A 16,428-nucleotide genomic window follows, 5' to 3' on the forward strand; every position below is an offset into this window, starting at 1 on the left:
CAGCCGATGCGTGAGCAGTAGGTGACTGCAGCTGGGAATCCCTCAAGAAAGGGGACTGCAGTACCAGTGTTAGCTCACCAATTGCCAGGGAGGTATCTTGCCTACATCTCACTGTCTAAGAAGCAGCTAATGAATCCTTCAGTTAAAGGCAGCACTTGACATTCTTAAGCATTTCTCTGTTTCCCCATTTTTGTCGGGAATGATGCCCCTTCCACTGGCCTATTTCGATGTTTACTTGAAAACATGTGTCATCACCATCCCAGTTCTGTTTGTTTCCTGTAGCTAGATTTCTCTGTTTGGATATTCATCCAGCTCACTTGGCTTTTCTGCCTGCTAACCTTATGTTTGCAGTATGTCACAAAATGAAAATGTTCCCCAAGATGCATGCATCTTCTGTTTCTGAACACATTTTTGAAAATGTCACAATATTTGCCTTTACTCCCACTGGAATTCTTCTTTTCCCAAACAACTAGCTCTATTTATTCTTCAGGATAAAAATGAGACCATGCTAGTATCACGTTTACTAATCCTGTTATTATTCAGGTTTTCATGGAGTCAAGAGGGCCTGAGAAAGGCAGTTCTTATTTTGAAGGATGGAGTAAAAATAAGGGCAGCAGTCTTTATACAGTGCAAATATAAGTAACTCCTAAGCGTGAAGTGACTGAAGGTGGGTATTAAAGTAATAGGTATCACCTACTGAGAAAGCTCCAGCCAAGTCTAGAGACTCCTTTCACAAAGGCCATAGAACAACGGTCACTTTGAACTGCTGCTGCCCCTACATTGAGTCTGACTTAGTCACAGATCTGGATCCTGTTATTAATCCACTGTCACTTCTGTATCCCTAGTTTCACATCAAAACGTAGATGGAAAACTTCTCAAAGACTATAATAGGTGGATACCTGGCATAAAAGGCCCCCAAAAGCCAGTATATCAAATAGACACATTCTATATGTTATAATAGATATATGTATATATGTTTTTTAAGCAAAAGGCTGGAGAGGTAATTAAAATAGAAACACAAGCTTAAAAATAGAAGGTTAAATGGAGTTCAGCATTCATATTTCACTTTAGGAAAAGTAATGCCCTGTAGAATAGCCAGTTGAGGAACATGCAGGGCTAGGGGATACTAGTATACATTGGTCCACCCTGGTGGCTGTGCTTCATTAACATGTATGTACTGCAGGACTGTGTAACAAAGCAATCCTCCATAGACTGTTGTTGTTGTTTCAAAACAAGTATCACAGTATCACAGTATGCTAGAGATTGGAAGGGACCTCGAAAGATCATCTAGTCCAATCCCCCTGCTGGAGCAGGAACACCTAGATAATGTTACACAGGAATGTGTCCACGCGGGTTTTGAATGTCTCCAGGGAAGGAGACTCCACAACCTCCCTGGGCAGCCTGTTCCAGTGTTCCGTCACCCTCACCGAGAAGAAGTTTCTTCTCAAGTTTAAGTGGAACCTCTTGTGTTCCAGTTTGTACCCATTACCCCTTGTCCTATCATTGTTTGCCACTGAGTAGAGCCTGGCTCCATCCTCGTGACACTCCCCCTTTATATATTTATAGACACTTATAAGGTCACCCCTCAGCCTCCTCTTCTCCAAACTATAGAGACCCAGCTCCCTCAGTCTTTCCTCATAAGGGAGATGCTCCACTCCCTTAATCATCTTCGTTGCCCTGCGCTGGACTCTCTCCAGCAGCTCCCTGTCCTTCTTGAACTGAGTTATTGAGCCATGGTATACCACAGCAAGATAAAATCTTTAACATCTTCCTCAATCAAAGTGGAGCTTATCTAATTTTATCAATTTACTTGTTGACAAATTTGGCAGCATCCTTACAATGTAAGCTGCAAAAAGCCCAAAGGACAATACAGTCTGTGAGTTACGGAACGCAAGTTAAAGTTACGATGAAATAAAACTGCAGAATAAATCTGTATACACACAGTCCTTAATACACACAGATACACAGTTTCATTTCAAGAACTCCATTTGTAAAAACAACACATGTGGCTCACTTATTTGGGTTCTAAGTAGCAATTTTAAGACTGATCTTATACCAGGGTGAAAGAAAATTCTTATTTTGAACAGCAAACATACTTTTACCTTAGCACTTGGCAATAAAAAAAAACCAAACAAACAAACAATAGCTGTGGTTGCTCAAAGTCCTTTGAATATTTACCTTCATGTTTGAACACATTCAGTTAAATGGGATGCACATTATCTAATTCAGTACCTAAACAATGATGAGCAACCGTATAGCAGGAACCTTGAACTCTTCTTTCTCTCCCTCTCTCTGATTGGAAACCTATTTACAAATCTTTGTGATAGCAGAGATCAGCCCACAAGTGTTGTGACGATGCACACATCTTTGGTCTCACCACACAGAGACTCTTTCAGATCTGCACAGCACAGCCAGGAATTTGGGTTCTCAATACTACATCTATTAATTCAAATTAACATTTTCTTCTATATCCTCTCCCATGTCATAATTTTTGCTATTACTAAAGAGGTCTCATGGCATTCTAGTGACGCTAGAATGAGACTAGAGGAATGTGAATGTTTTTCTCTGTTTTTACTCACTACTTCTCGTTGCTGGATTTCACTCAAACACAGCTGCTTAGAGGTGCAGCAAAATAAGATACACAGTTTTGCCCAACAAACAGATTCAGAGAAGTTTTACTTCCTCTTCTGGGAGGCATTTAACAATGATCATGTTAAAAAACACAGGTCTGTGATGTATCAGTAAAGCCACCTACTGATGCCATAGAAACCTGAAGAAAACCCTATAAAAATGCCTTTCTCCACTGGCCTTCCCTCTTACATGGACTTTTAATGGTGATACAGGTTCAAAATAAAACTACATTGAAGATTATTTTTTTCCATTTGCTTCTACCTCTCTTTCACTGATTTGAGCAGCAACACAAAGTGCGGGCCAGGCCCAAAGAGAACTCTCAGCTTGCTTTCCAGAGTGGGTGACTCCCCAGCACTCTACAGAGCCTGAAAAGATGCAGCCGAGCATCTTTACCAGCCCCAGCACTGGGCCCAAGTGACCCTGCTTCCTTTAGCAAGTCCTCTAACACAACCTATAAAAGAGGCCTGTCCAAGTTTAGGAGGAGGGAAGATGGGAGTTAGTTATTAGAGGTGGGTGAGGCAGTGTCTTTTTGCCTTTTTTAAGTTTGTATTGTAAGTAAAAGGTAAGTTTTTGGATCTGTTGGGGTTGTGTTTTTTAGCTCTGCCAGGGAATTTTGTTCTGTTTTTTTTCTTATTGTGGCACTGGGATTTTGGGCAGGTTTTTGAGTGATTTTGTGAGTGGCCCTATTTAAAAAACATTTTTCTCTTTTTCCCTTCTTTTGTCTGAAAAGCATATGTACTTCTTACCTGTGTTAGCTCTCCTGAGGCAGCTGACCTCATACATTAGAGTTTTAACATACGCCTCAGAAAGTAAACAAACAAAAGAATTCTAGAAGTCTTTCTCTGCTCTCTGAGTAAACAATGACTAAATAATTTGTATCATAAATATGAATTAATATAATAGCAATGCTATTAAAAGGCTGATAGGAAATGATTAATTGCTATTTTGGGGAGTATTAATGCTATGTTGATATATGCATTGATTCGCATTGTTAATGCTGTTTTGTCCACCCCTTCTATGACTTTTTTAATGCCAAGTTCAGGCTTCTTGTATGTGATAGTAAGGTTAGGCACTAGGCTGCTTAAGGCTGCAGGTACTCAGAGGCTTAATGTGTTTTGATCTCAATGGAAGCTAAATACCTCCGTATAAATCTGCATATATGTGTTTGTATTGCTTGGTTGTTTAATTACAATGCTAGCAATGTACTTAAGTGCTTGAAATAAGATGGAAAATTCTGTAGTTTCTTAAAAACATAAAACTTGGCTTTTGCTGTATCAGGTAGAGGGGTGTGAGCCTTTTCTCTGATGTTGCTGCAGTCCCTAAGCATTACTGGGAAACAGTCTCTTGATCCAGCCAGCTGAAGTGAAATCTTCATCCTTTGGGAGTCAGTGGATTGCTTTCTTGAGTACACTTTGTACTTCTATAAAAGGTTTCCATGTCAGCAATCTAAAAAGGCCATATCATAGATTCAGCAGATGCTAATGCATCTTTCCACCACAGTCAATCATGGCTAGTATGTGTGGACTAGTCTTATGTGAGGCTTTACCAGAAGGTGACTGTTCTCTTCAAACTTCCTCCTGCTAATTTTGATGACTGGAGTGTCCAGACATCACTGCACCTTCTTGATAAACCTGCCCTAGGTTCTCTGGATGCCCAGTAAGTGGTGGCAGATACAGAATTTGAGGCTGGTTTAGACAGGAGAGGTTACATGCTCTTTGTCATGTTGCAAATGAAAGCTCCCAGTTATTGGTAATATCTGGTATAACACCTGCTAGAAGTAAGCAGGAATGCGCTTAGTTGTTTCTCTTTATTAAGAGAAATATGCTTTTATAGCAACAGGCAGCTGAAATAACTGTAAATTCCTGCTCCAATGGCTTAGCTTAAGTAAATGTTGACAGGATTACTAACTATTAATCTTATAATGAATACCTTCATAAAGGACCTGAATTCTCATTTTAATTATGTCAAAGTTCTTTTTCTATGTATAGCAAGCATGGTAGTGAAGGGTCTGAATGACCGTGTGAAATCTGGTTGTAGGACTGTTGCTTCATTAAATCACAAATGGGAAACACTGCTTTAGCTTACTTTGCCTCTAGGATGAGAGATGAGAAATTGTCCTCCTTACTCTTAAAGTAAAAGAGTATGGGGGGTTTGGATGGGGGAAAAGATCAGAGAGTCTATACTAGAAAATGATTTGATGTTGGCTCTCAGCGGTTTAACTTGGTTCCTAGTTCACAGTTGTTTTGTTACCTGTGCTGTTCCCCACCTGGGATTGCACAGTATTTGTGGTGAAAAAGGGGTATAGGACCCTGAGACTTGAATGTTTTGTACAGTAAAAGATTTCAATGTCCACTGTGTTGTGTGTGTCCCCCCGATTTCTGTAAGTGTTAATGTTTGCAGCACTCTCATTTCTACTTGTCTTCCTCACCCCCCAGCTTTTCAAGCTCCTATTTTATAAAAGTTGCATTTTCCGGTTGAGCTGCAGCAGCTGTTTCAGGCTGTGCAATTTAAACTTGCATGTAGAGGAGAAGCTGGGATTTTTTCATGTAATTTTGCATTAAACCTTTTCCCGAGTAGCTCCATGTTACTGTGGAGAGCCGCTCGTTTCTTGTCTTTGGGTGCTCTACGGATTTTAGTCTGTTTAGCATTTCAGTGAATCTGTGAAAGGCTACAATAGCAACTGATACAATTCAGAAATGGTTTAGTCTTCTAAATAAGTGTTCAGACTGGTTTGTAAGCTTGTGGCATTAATCCTGTCAGAGATGTAAGTTCTTACTTAATTTCATCTTTCCAATTTTTAAGACATTTCTCTTAAAGAGAAATGTTTATAAATGCAAATGTAAGTGATAACACTGGTGACAGGTTTTGAATTCAGCTAGTTATTGCTTTCAAGCACAACTTGCTCTTTAATGATAGGTATCAGTCTGCTTAACAAAAAAGGGAGATACCTATCATAATAGGCATGAGGGAATAATGAATGTATAGCTGACATTCTGTCCTTGCAGCCATTGTGTATCTTGGAAAGTCCACTGATTTACAATTTGCTTTTTGTCTGCTGAAAAGCGTAGTCTTGACGTATCTTTTGATGAACTGTTACATAAATGTTTATCATTCATTTCAGAAAAGAAAATCTCTCCTCCTCTGAAGACTGTCCTTACTGATCCTATCTTCAGTGAGGAAAACTGAAAAAGAACAGGTAGAATGTTATTACTTGAATACTTGCTGTTTACAGACACGAAGTAGTATGCCTATTAAAAAGGATGTTACATCTCAAAGCCAGATAATTTGTCATCAGGGAGGGATGATATAGGTGGGAGTGTGTTTCAGGCAGTTAAGCATGGTTCTTACTTTGCTCTTTGGTGGAATGAGGACTTGCTCATCCCCTGTGTCCTGAGGAATTAATTAATTCCTTGAGGACACCAGGATGCAGACCCTGCTGCATCTAGGCAGGGATTGAGCACAGGCTGTGGGCACTACTGGTGATCTTCTTCCCACACAGCTGGCATATGACAGCTGCAATCTGGCCCCATTATTATTGCTGTGTTTATTCTCCTTATTTTCCCATCACACAACTGGGAAGTTGAATCTGAAATAAACGCAAACAAATTTACTTCAGGTTTTTTTTTTGCATAGAGTTAGAAGCTGGAGACAACTCTCCCTGTTTGTCTTTCAACACCAAGGCATTGTTCTTCCTCTTGGCTTTTCTTTTCCCAAGTGCTGTCTCTTCATAGCCATTCTTCCACAGACAAAACGTTTTGGGTTTCTTTTCAATGTTTGGCACATTTAATGGGCAGGTATGTTAAGCTAATACATATATTGTGCTGTTTTAGAGAACTGGTTTAGTTTGCCTTTAGAGCAGGAGCAGCTGCAGGCTGCCTGCAGATGTTGGCTGGATAGGCAGCTGCTCATGAGTGATTCCGTTATGCTCCTCAGATCTCTCTTTAAGTCATGTTGGGCAACTGCTCCTAACCTCTAATGGCTTCCTTATGTTCTCCCACCATCTCGTGTTCAAACTGTGCAGCTCACTGCTGGGGAGGACAGCTCAGTGACAATGGCTGGTGCAACACAGGTTGCAGGCAGATGATGCGTGACAGTGTATAGACAATACTGTGGTTCTGTTTCCCCTGTAATTAGTGTCTGCTGAGTGCTGGGTAATTCGTCTTATCCCATATTCAGGCCCAAAGTACATGCAGAAAAGGCAATGCCGGCTGCTTTGGCTTGAGCAGTGGGTTAAAGAAAGTTAGAATTCTTTCTAGATCTAGATCTTTTTAATTGTAGTTTCCCTGTTGGTATTGAGAAAGCCCCTTTTCTTGTGTTTTGGAGGTGTTGGATCACTTTCCACTGGCCTTGCTCCAGTGGCATTACACTTCACTCTCCAATAATTCAGTCTAGCATTTGTAGCATGTTTTGTAGGAGGCTCTGCCCAGACATTTTGGTCAGTAGATCCTAGTTCAGATGGAGCACGGGGGAAGTGGAGAAAGACTAGAAAATTTATGGAAGTTTTCTTACTAGAGCCTCATGCTGACCTTATATCCAAGTGTGAAGGAATTGCTTCTGACATCATAGTTCTTTCTGAGCTAAAATTGTGCCTTTGTGCACAGCTTGTGATGCTGTCACTCGTTCACCCTTCTCTAGGAGGTACAGCTTAACAAAGCCACTCCTTACATATTGCACATAGTAGCTGCTGAGTTTGTAATTGAATTAAACAACAGCAAAATATGTCATTAAAAAAATAACTAAAAAAAATAAATTGAAAAACTCTGACCAGATCTTTGAGGTAGGCCTGTCCAGACCTCTTCCCTCAAAGAGCTTTTAAACTCAAACCTCAGTTTTTCTTTGAACAAAGCCTACATCAGACAAACATCTTACAACAGAGATGAGAGAGAAAAGACAGACTAGACATGGGGAAGGGTTTATAAACAAATCTCCTGCTGTTTACTTTGTCCCTGCTTCCAGTCTTGGATTCAGAATGCTCTGTGGCTTTCAGGGTTGAAGCAGACTGTGAGTTCACTATGGTCCCTAGCAAGTCTTTTCCATTGTCATTGGAGCGTGTTTCTAGCTTCTGCTGTGGCTCTTGGCTATCTCCTGAGCCTCAACTGCATGCTCGTATCTCCTTGCTGTTTGTTCCTCCCAATCTTAAGCATACTCAGTAGCTCTCAAATGAAGCGACTGCATCCTTTCCTCTGCAGAGAGGCCCACTTGACTCCTCAGTCTCTTGAAAGAGAGATAATATACTAAGAGAAACAAATATATAGATCCAACCTGTAATGTGTGGGGTTTGTTCATCAAGAAGTTTGGGGGGAGGGAGGCTCTCTGTGGCTGTCCTTATGTGAAACAATACTCCTTTTGACTCTGTAACTGTTGTACTCTGTAAGTAATGGGGGGGAGGTCAGTTGTATTGTTGCACAGGATTGTGAGAGAGAAAAAGGGGCTGGGTGGCTCGAAGTGGTGTCTTGTTGCAACGCTTGAGGGGAGGGGGCTGCGACAGTGAGGAGGCTGGCAGTGGAGGCTTCTCGAAACTTCCTGAAACTTCCCGGTAATGAGACCCCCTACAACAAAGGGAACCAATAGGGAAGAGCCATGTCAACATCCGAGTGAGGAGGGGCAACAGGATTGGCTGGGGCCTTGAACCGGAGAAGATAAAGGACCACCTCCCAGGGACCACGTGTGCGCGTCTTGGGCGGAGCAGAGGACTCCCCGGTGAACCCAGTGCTGTTTTATCTGCTATCGCTTACTCAGCTTAATAAAATTTATACTTTAAACCAAAATTGGCTACAATATTGATAACAAATTGGTGCCGTGACTCGGATGGAGAAATTCTGACGGGACTCACATTCTAGGGGGGGGCGCCCCACTCTCAGGAGTGGCCCCCTGTTTGTAGTTCATTCTGCCAGCTTCTCCACCGACGAACCCAAAATTCAATAGCAGATAAAAGATGAAGCCGGCAACCCCTTAATTTTGTGCATGAAGCCCGAACGAAGAGGACAGAAACGAGGACGTGAGTATATTGCGAAACTGAGATCCGTTCGGTTGGGGCTGGGATCCCGGTGTGTGCATGAGTGAGACGTCCAAGTGCGGACAAAGCGAGTGTGGACCTCTTAGTAGTGTGGTTCCCATCTCCCGTGAGGGACTGGGCCACGAGGAGAGGGGAAATAAAAGACTGAGTGAAACAAGGCACACCGGAAGATGGGACAGAAAAAGAGTAAGGGTTCTGATCCCATGGGAGGCTCTAAGGAGAGATTAAAGTTACCTTAGATACCTCCAGATAGTCCTTTAGGTTTAATGATTAAGTATTGGAATGATTGTCCCTCTACAAAACGGAAAGACAGGGCAAAAATGATACATTATTGTATGGAAGTATGGGGGGTAAACAGATTAGGACTGATCACCTATATTGGCCAGTATATGGGTCTTTTGAAAATTGGATATGTCAGGCCCTGAATATCTATGTCAATTCAAAAGAGCCTTTTGATTTGGAAGAAAGTGAATATGCCCAATTGTGGATAGGATCAGAGACTAGAGCCAATCTCTACCCCTTAAAAGAAAAAGGGGGACGAAAAAAGACTAGGCCAGAGGAGGAGGTTCCCATGTCGCCCCCACCATATATACCTCCTCCTCCTCTACCTCAGCCTTCGCCCCCACCCGAGACTCCCTCTAACGTTCCAAGTGCTCCGTGTGAGGACCCGAAGTCACCCCCTGATACTTTTGAGACTGAGGGACCGGTCACACGAAGTAAAAGTAAGAAACAAACTGAAGCCCCTCTATACCCTTTAAGGGAAATATCAATGGGAGGGGCACACCCAGAAATGGGATATGTTTCAATACCCTTGAATTCAGCAGATGCTAGGGAATTTAAGAAAGAAATGGGGACTTTGCTGGAAGATCCCTTGGGGGTTGCAGAGAGTGGATCAGTTCCTAGGGCCTAATATATATACCTGGGAGGAGTTGCAGGCAATACTGGGGATTTTGTTTACAGCCGAGGAGAGGGATATGATCAGGAGAGCCGGCATGAGAATATGGGACCAACAACACCAACAGGGTCCTGCAGCTGATATAAAATGGCCTCTACAGAGACCTAATTGGAATAACCAAAATGAAATACACAGAGGTCCTCCTTCCCCTCTACTCTGCCCTGGTGAGACCGCATCTGGAATATTGTCTCCAGTTCTGGGCCCCTCAGTTCAAGGACAGGGAGCTGCTGGAGAGAGTCCAGCGCAGGGCAACGAAGATGATTAAGGGAGTGGAGCACCTCCCTTATGAGGAAAGACTGAGGGAGCTGGGTCTCTATAGTTTGGAGAAGAGGAGACTGAGGGGTGACCTTATTAGTGTATATAAATACATAAAGGGGGAGTGTCACGAGGATGGAGCCAGGCTCTACTCAGTGGCAAACAATGATAGGACAAGGGGTAATGGGTACAAACTGGAACGCAAGAGGTTCCACTTAAACTTGAGAAGAAACTTCTTCTCAGTGAGAGTGACGGAACACTGGAACAGGCTGCCCAGGGAGGTTGTGGAGTCTCCTTCCCTGGAGACATTCAAAACCCGCGTGGACGCATTCCTGTGTAACATTATCTAGGTGTTCCTGCTCCGGCAGGGGGTTTGGACTAGATGATCTTTCGAGGTCCCTTCCAGTCTCTAGCATACTGTGATACTGTGATATGCAAGATCTGAGGACTATAATAATCCTCGGTCCCCAGAGGCCAGAATATCAATAAGGCTTTTAGTGAAAATCAGAAAAAGGATGAAACTCCCACAGAATGGCTGGAGCGTTTGCAAAAAAGTTTCCAGCTATATTCAGGAGTAGACCCCAACATGCCAGTTGGGCAAGCATTAATTAAGGCCCAATTTGTAGCTAGTTCATGGATTGACATTAGGAAAAAATTGGAAAAGTTAGATGATTGGCAGTTTGATTAGAAAAAATCTTAAGAACATTGAAGCAACTGGGTGAGCAGTGACACTTGCAAAGGATATTGCTAATGATTTACTGTGAACAAAATTTATGGCTGTAAATGGACTGTAAAGTTCCTTACCTCTGTTTTCATTGGCACACAGCTGCCAGCATTTCAGTTTTGGTGTATTCAGTACCTGCTTGTATGCTCTTCTGTCCAAGCAGACTCTTGCAGGATTAAACTATACACACAGATGCAAATGCTCACAGCAGTGTTGTATCTTATGCTGATCGCTACCCTTCTGCATGATCTTGTTATTCAAAGGTTTCTGTTGATCTCCTGTAGCATTTAGGAAGACTTTTTCCTCCCAGTCCAAAGATAACTCTAAACTGAAGAGGAATGTTAAATAAAAGGGGCTGTTGTCTTCTACTGATCAGAAAGTCTTACTTCCTGTCTGATCACATGTTTAAAATTTGATTGTGCATGGTTTTGGAGTAAGCAGCCTTTCAGATAAATTTAGCAGAAAGCTAAATCAGATTTTCCTACTGGGATCACCTGAAGATAATCCTCACAGGCTCTGTGATCCATGTTGTACCATTGAAGAAGCTTGGGACAGTTTGATGTGTCTTATTCTAGTAACAGTAATGCTTAATTCAATTTAAATTTGCAAGGTGGCTGTTGCAGCAGACAATCTCATGATCCCTTCTGATCTGACATGTAATGAAAACTGCAGCAAATTTTTTAAATGTCCTTGTGGGAAAGATGATGGAGAGGAAAGCAAACAACATGGGTAGGTGAATGTTCATGGGAATAGCTTGTCATCTTTTAATCCACTCAGTTGTTTGAGAGCTACATGTTTGGTATATTATAAGGGCATGCTCTAATCCACAAGAAGGTATGTATCATTGGTTTTGTTTGTAGGAGGAAAAGAAACAGAGCAGAAAAATAGTGTAACAGTAAGAAAGGGGCAAGTTTGTCAGGCAAAGGAAAAAAACAAGAAAAACAGGAGGAATAGAAGCAGAAGTTAGACAGTAAGGGCAAGAGGTATGAGAGCCCACAACAGTCTGTTGGAGTCTTTCGACTTAGACCAGGCTTATTTAAAACAGAAAATAAAAAATACCTCCTTTTTGTCAAGAATCACATTTACCCCCACTGCAAACTTTCCTAATTGCTTCTTGAGACTGCAGCTATGCTAAATTTGAATTATACTGTATATCATAAATAACTGTATTAGAAGAATGCCATCAAATAATGAGCCCTAGTTGGAAAATAAATGCATGGTTTTACTGTGTCTTTTTTTGTTTCCATAAATACCTTAATATGACCATTAATGCAGTCACAGCTGTTTTGCTGACCTGATTCATTACAGTATCACAGTGACTCTGCTATTTGATAGAAAAAAACGAACCCCACATCCAAGGTGATAAGCAAAAGCAGCAATGAAACAGGAATGAATCTCATGAAGAGGATTCAGTCTCTACTCTTCTAATTTCTAAAAGAACTGCAAATATATGACCTGTCTGTAGCAGGGAGAAGAGATGCTGAGTAAAAGAGGCATTATTAATAGGAAAGAATCAGTGACATCTACTTAAAGCAACTATTAATTTAGCCCTTTATTTTTCACTTCTTATATCATAGCGGAATAAGCCATTTAAAACTCCCCTTCACCTGTGCCAAATTCAGTATTATGGTTCCCTGAGTTCAAGCTGTGTGTTCTATTGACAAATTTATTTCCTTTCACAGTTTTTATCTGAAATGGCCATAAAGTCATCTGTTATACTGCTAATAGGCCATGAAATTCCTTGTATGAAAAAAGTATAAAGAATAATTGAAGGATTACAGGACTCAGACTTATTCTGATGGTGTTCCTGAGCTAAGTTGTTCATATGTTTATTATTCTAATGTAATTACAGCTGTCCATTAGGTTATGTACATTTCCCACAAGTGAGTTTCAGTTTCGTCATTAAGGGAAAGCCCATTCTCCAAGTAGAGGAGAAAAGTATTTTTATGATTTAACACATTGCAATGAAAAGATGCAGGGAATTTGCAGGGTGTGATAAACATAATATGTTAAAAACTCTAAGATAGTTGACTCATCAAAAATGTGCCTTGGGTGAACTCAGGGCAAAGAGGGTGATGAACAGGCTTTGCTGTTTTCTGGATTATCAAGTTGACACTTGATGATCAGCTTTCTGTTTTCTAATGGTGTTACAGGCAGTACAAAGAACCAACATCCAGCCAACTGCATTTTTCAGCTAAAATTCAGCACTTAGGGAAAAGCAGAGAAATTTGGGGAACAGAGGGAAAAAAAATGAAGGTAAAGAGTATCTTAGTTATTGAAACCTAAACAATGGCATTGTCTGTGGTGGTGTTCCACTTATAGCTAGATGAATTTGCAGCAAAGAAAGGTGTATTTGAGTTGGTTATTCTTAAGGAAGAATTCCCTCTATTTATTTTAATTATACTTTTATGGCAGTAGACATCTCTTATTAGATTTGTGCATTCTTACATAAACTTAGAACATATCACTGATGGTAGTAACAAATAGAAGGTAGCCGTTTGTTGGGGAGACATTCAGAAGCATGAAATTACCCCGAATATAAGAAACTGAAAGATGATTTAGTTAATGCACCTGTCCTAAGTTTGCCTGATCTAAAAAAACCCCTTTTTATTTGTCTGTAAACATAGATGAGGGTACCGGGTATGGGGTTTTGGCGCAGGATTGGGCCGGATGGAAAAAACCTATAGGGTATCTATCAAAATTGTTAGATCCAGTCAGTAGAGGGTGGCCTACCTGCTTACAAGCCATGGTGGCCACTGCGCTTCTGGTAGAAGAAGCCAGAAAAATCATATTCGGGGGGGGAATTAAAGGTATTGTCACCCCACAACATTCGGGGAGTACTACAGCAGAAGGCTGACAAATGGATTACTGATACTAGGCTCGTCAAATACGAAGGAATTCTAGTTTCTTCTCCTAAATTGGAATTAGAAAGCAGGAGCCTCCAAAACCCCGCTCAATTTTTATATGGGGAACCGGCTCAAGAATTATCACATGACTGTATACGTAATATAGAGGAACAAGTAAAAATACGCCCAGATTTGGAGGAAGAAGAATTAATAGGAGGTGAAAAATTCTTTGTAGATGGTTCTTCAAGAGTGATAGAAGGGAAAAGGAAGTCAGGATATGCCATTATAGATGGGAAAAACTTTAGTGTTGTGCAATCAGGACCCCTGAACCCCAGTTGGTCCGCGCAGGCATGTGAGCTATATGCAGTATTACAGGCCTTAAAACTATTGAAGAATAGACGGGGCACGATATATACAGACTCTAGATATGCATATGGTGTAGTACATACTTTTGGAAAAATTTGGGAGGAAAGAGGATTGATAAATTCTCAAGGAAAAGGCTTAATTCATGAAGAGCTAATAATTCAAATCCTCCAGGCCCTGAGAGAACCTGAAAGCATTGCGGTAGTCCATATAAAGGGACACCAAAAAGGAACAACCTTTGAGATAAGAGGAAACAATTTAGCAGACATGGAGGCAAAACGGGCAGCTCTGGGGGTTGTAAAAATAATGCCAAACTCCTCTATGGAGTCTGAAAAAATAAACGATGCACATAAATTTACTCAAGTAGAAAAAGAAAAATTGACTAAAATGGGTCTAGAAGAACAACAAGGAAAATGGAAATTAGAGGATGGGAGAGAAGTTGTCCCAAAGACTTTAGCTCGCCAAATTATGGTGAGAATACATGAAAAACACATTGGGGAACCCAAGCCCTTGTCGACCAATTTGCCCTGCAGTATATGTGTATAGGAATATATGATATAGCAAAGGAAATAGTAAGATCCTGTTTAACTTGTCAAAGGGTAAACAAACAACATCAACGAAAAACAATTTCAGGAGGTCGTGAATTAGCTGTAAGACCCTTTTCACGAATGCAGATTGATTTTATTGAAATGCCTAAGAGTGGTAACTACAAATACCTCTTAGTGATGGTAGATCATCTAACCCATTTTGTAGAGGCATTTCCCACTTCCCAGGCAACGACACAAACTGTGGTAAAAATTCTTTTAGAACTTATAATTCCAAGATATGGAATTGTTGAAGCCATAGACTCAGACAAAGGCCCACATTTTACTTCAAAGGTAATTAGGGAAACAATAAATCAACTGGACGTAAAATGGGAGTATTACACCCCTTGGCATCCCCAAAGCTCAGGACGGGTGGAAAGAATGAATGGAGAAATCAAGAAACAATTAACTAAAATCATGATAGAAACAAAACTCTCCTGGGCTAAATGTCTACCACTAGCTTTGTTAAACATCAGAACACAACCCAGGTCCGATTTGGGAGTTTCTCCCTTTGAAATGTTATATGGTATGCCTTATAATATGGAAATGCCAGTTGAACATCCAATAATTGAAGACATAATGTTGAGACCATACCTAATTCATCTAACCAGGCGAAGAGAGGAGTTACGTAAACGAGGTATGATATCTCAACGACCTCCGTTAAATATGCACATTCATTCTATAAAACCAGGAGATAAGGTATTAATTAAAACTTGGAAGGAATCCCTACTAATCCCTCGTTGGGAAGGACCCTATCTTGTTTTACTCACCACAGAAACCGCCATCCGGATGGCAGAGAAGGGTTGGACTCATGTGAGCCATGTAAAAGGACCTATCAGAGACTCGGACCAGTCTTGGGAAGTTGTGAGCCCACCTGGAGATCTGAAAGTCACCCTCAAGAAGGTTTAAATGGACATAAAGGGGACTGGAATATGTAATAACAATAATAACATTTTGAGATTGGTGTGAAATCGGTTGTCTGTAAGACTGCCAAGAACGGCGGTAATCGAATATATTAAGTTATATATATAAATTGAATATATCAAAATATTACTCTAAAAGGAACCAGGTAAGGGAACTGTATAAATGGAGGCAAACACCCGAAATAGCACTCCCTCTCCTGAAGACTACCCCTGCTACCGAGAAGATGTTATCCCTCGTGGCTCGAAGCAACCGAGTCGACGAGCGAGGTAGAGAGGTAAAATACTGTGGAGAACTGACTCTTGTCATTAGAGCTATACGGGAGTACTGGAAGAACCGCCTCAATGCCCAAAGGGACTTGAAAGTCCCTTATAAAAAGTATATCCAAGGTTCTAATTGGAGGGATAATATTGGTATAATTGATCCAAAACTATTAACAACAAAAAAAATGGAAAAGATTCCACCCTTTTTGGCACATCCTAGACATACTGCTTATTCTATTTATAATATGTATACCACAAACATGGGCTAAGGGAATGAACTACCAACCCCACCAACCGTTTAAGTGGACCCTACTCTGATTTGAGGACCAACAGGTTATCGCAACCCAAATAACACCGGGAGAACCAAGCTTTAATGCTACCCTATGTCAGCTTGTCCCAAGACCCTGATGCTGGGAATACCTGGGATTCTATATGTGCCCTAGTTCGAATCCTGGAAAGGGATATTGTAACTACCCTAATCAATATTACTGCAGTTATTGGGGTTGTGAGACTATAGCCCCTTGGCATAGGTTGGATACCCGGTAGTGGTATAGACAGGTACTTAAAGGTTCAGTGGGGTCCATATGGGTGCAGACCACCACAAGGGTGGGGAGGATGTGGAAACTGCAAATACCTCTTCTTAAATGTCACCAGCCCTGAAGACGTAGGATGGATAATTGGAAGAGTGTGGGGAGTGAGGTATACGGAACCAGGGACAGGTAAGGGCGGTTTAATTCTCATAAAAAAGGAAGTGGTCCCAAATGATCCACTGCTGGTAGGCCCTAACCAGATATTAACTGATGATTTGGCTGAAGGAACAATGGACAGTACAACAAGAATTCCTAAAATAGACAATATAACAATAACTCC

The sequence above is a fragment of the Pezoporus flaviventris genome, unplaced genomic scaffold, assembly GCF_033815535.1.
Source record: "Pezoporus flaviventris isolate CSIRO_AGI_PZ_B2104156 unplaced genomic scaffold, CSIRO_AGI_Pfla_v1 ptg000002l, whole genome shotgun sequence".
Classification (NCBI taxonomy): Eukaryota; Metazoa; Chordata; class Aves; order Psittaciformes; family Psittacidae; genus Pezoporus; species Pezoporus flaviventris.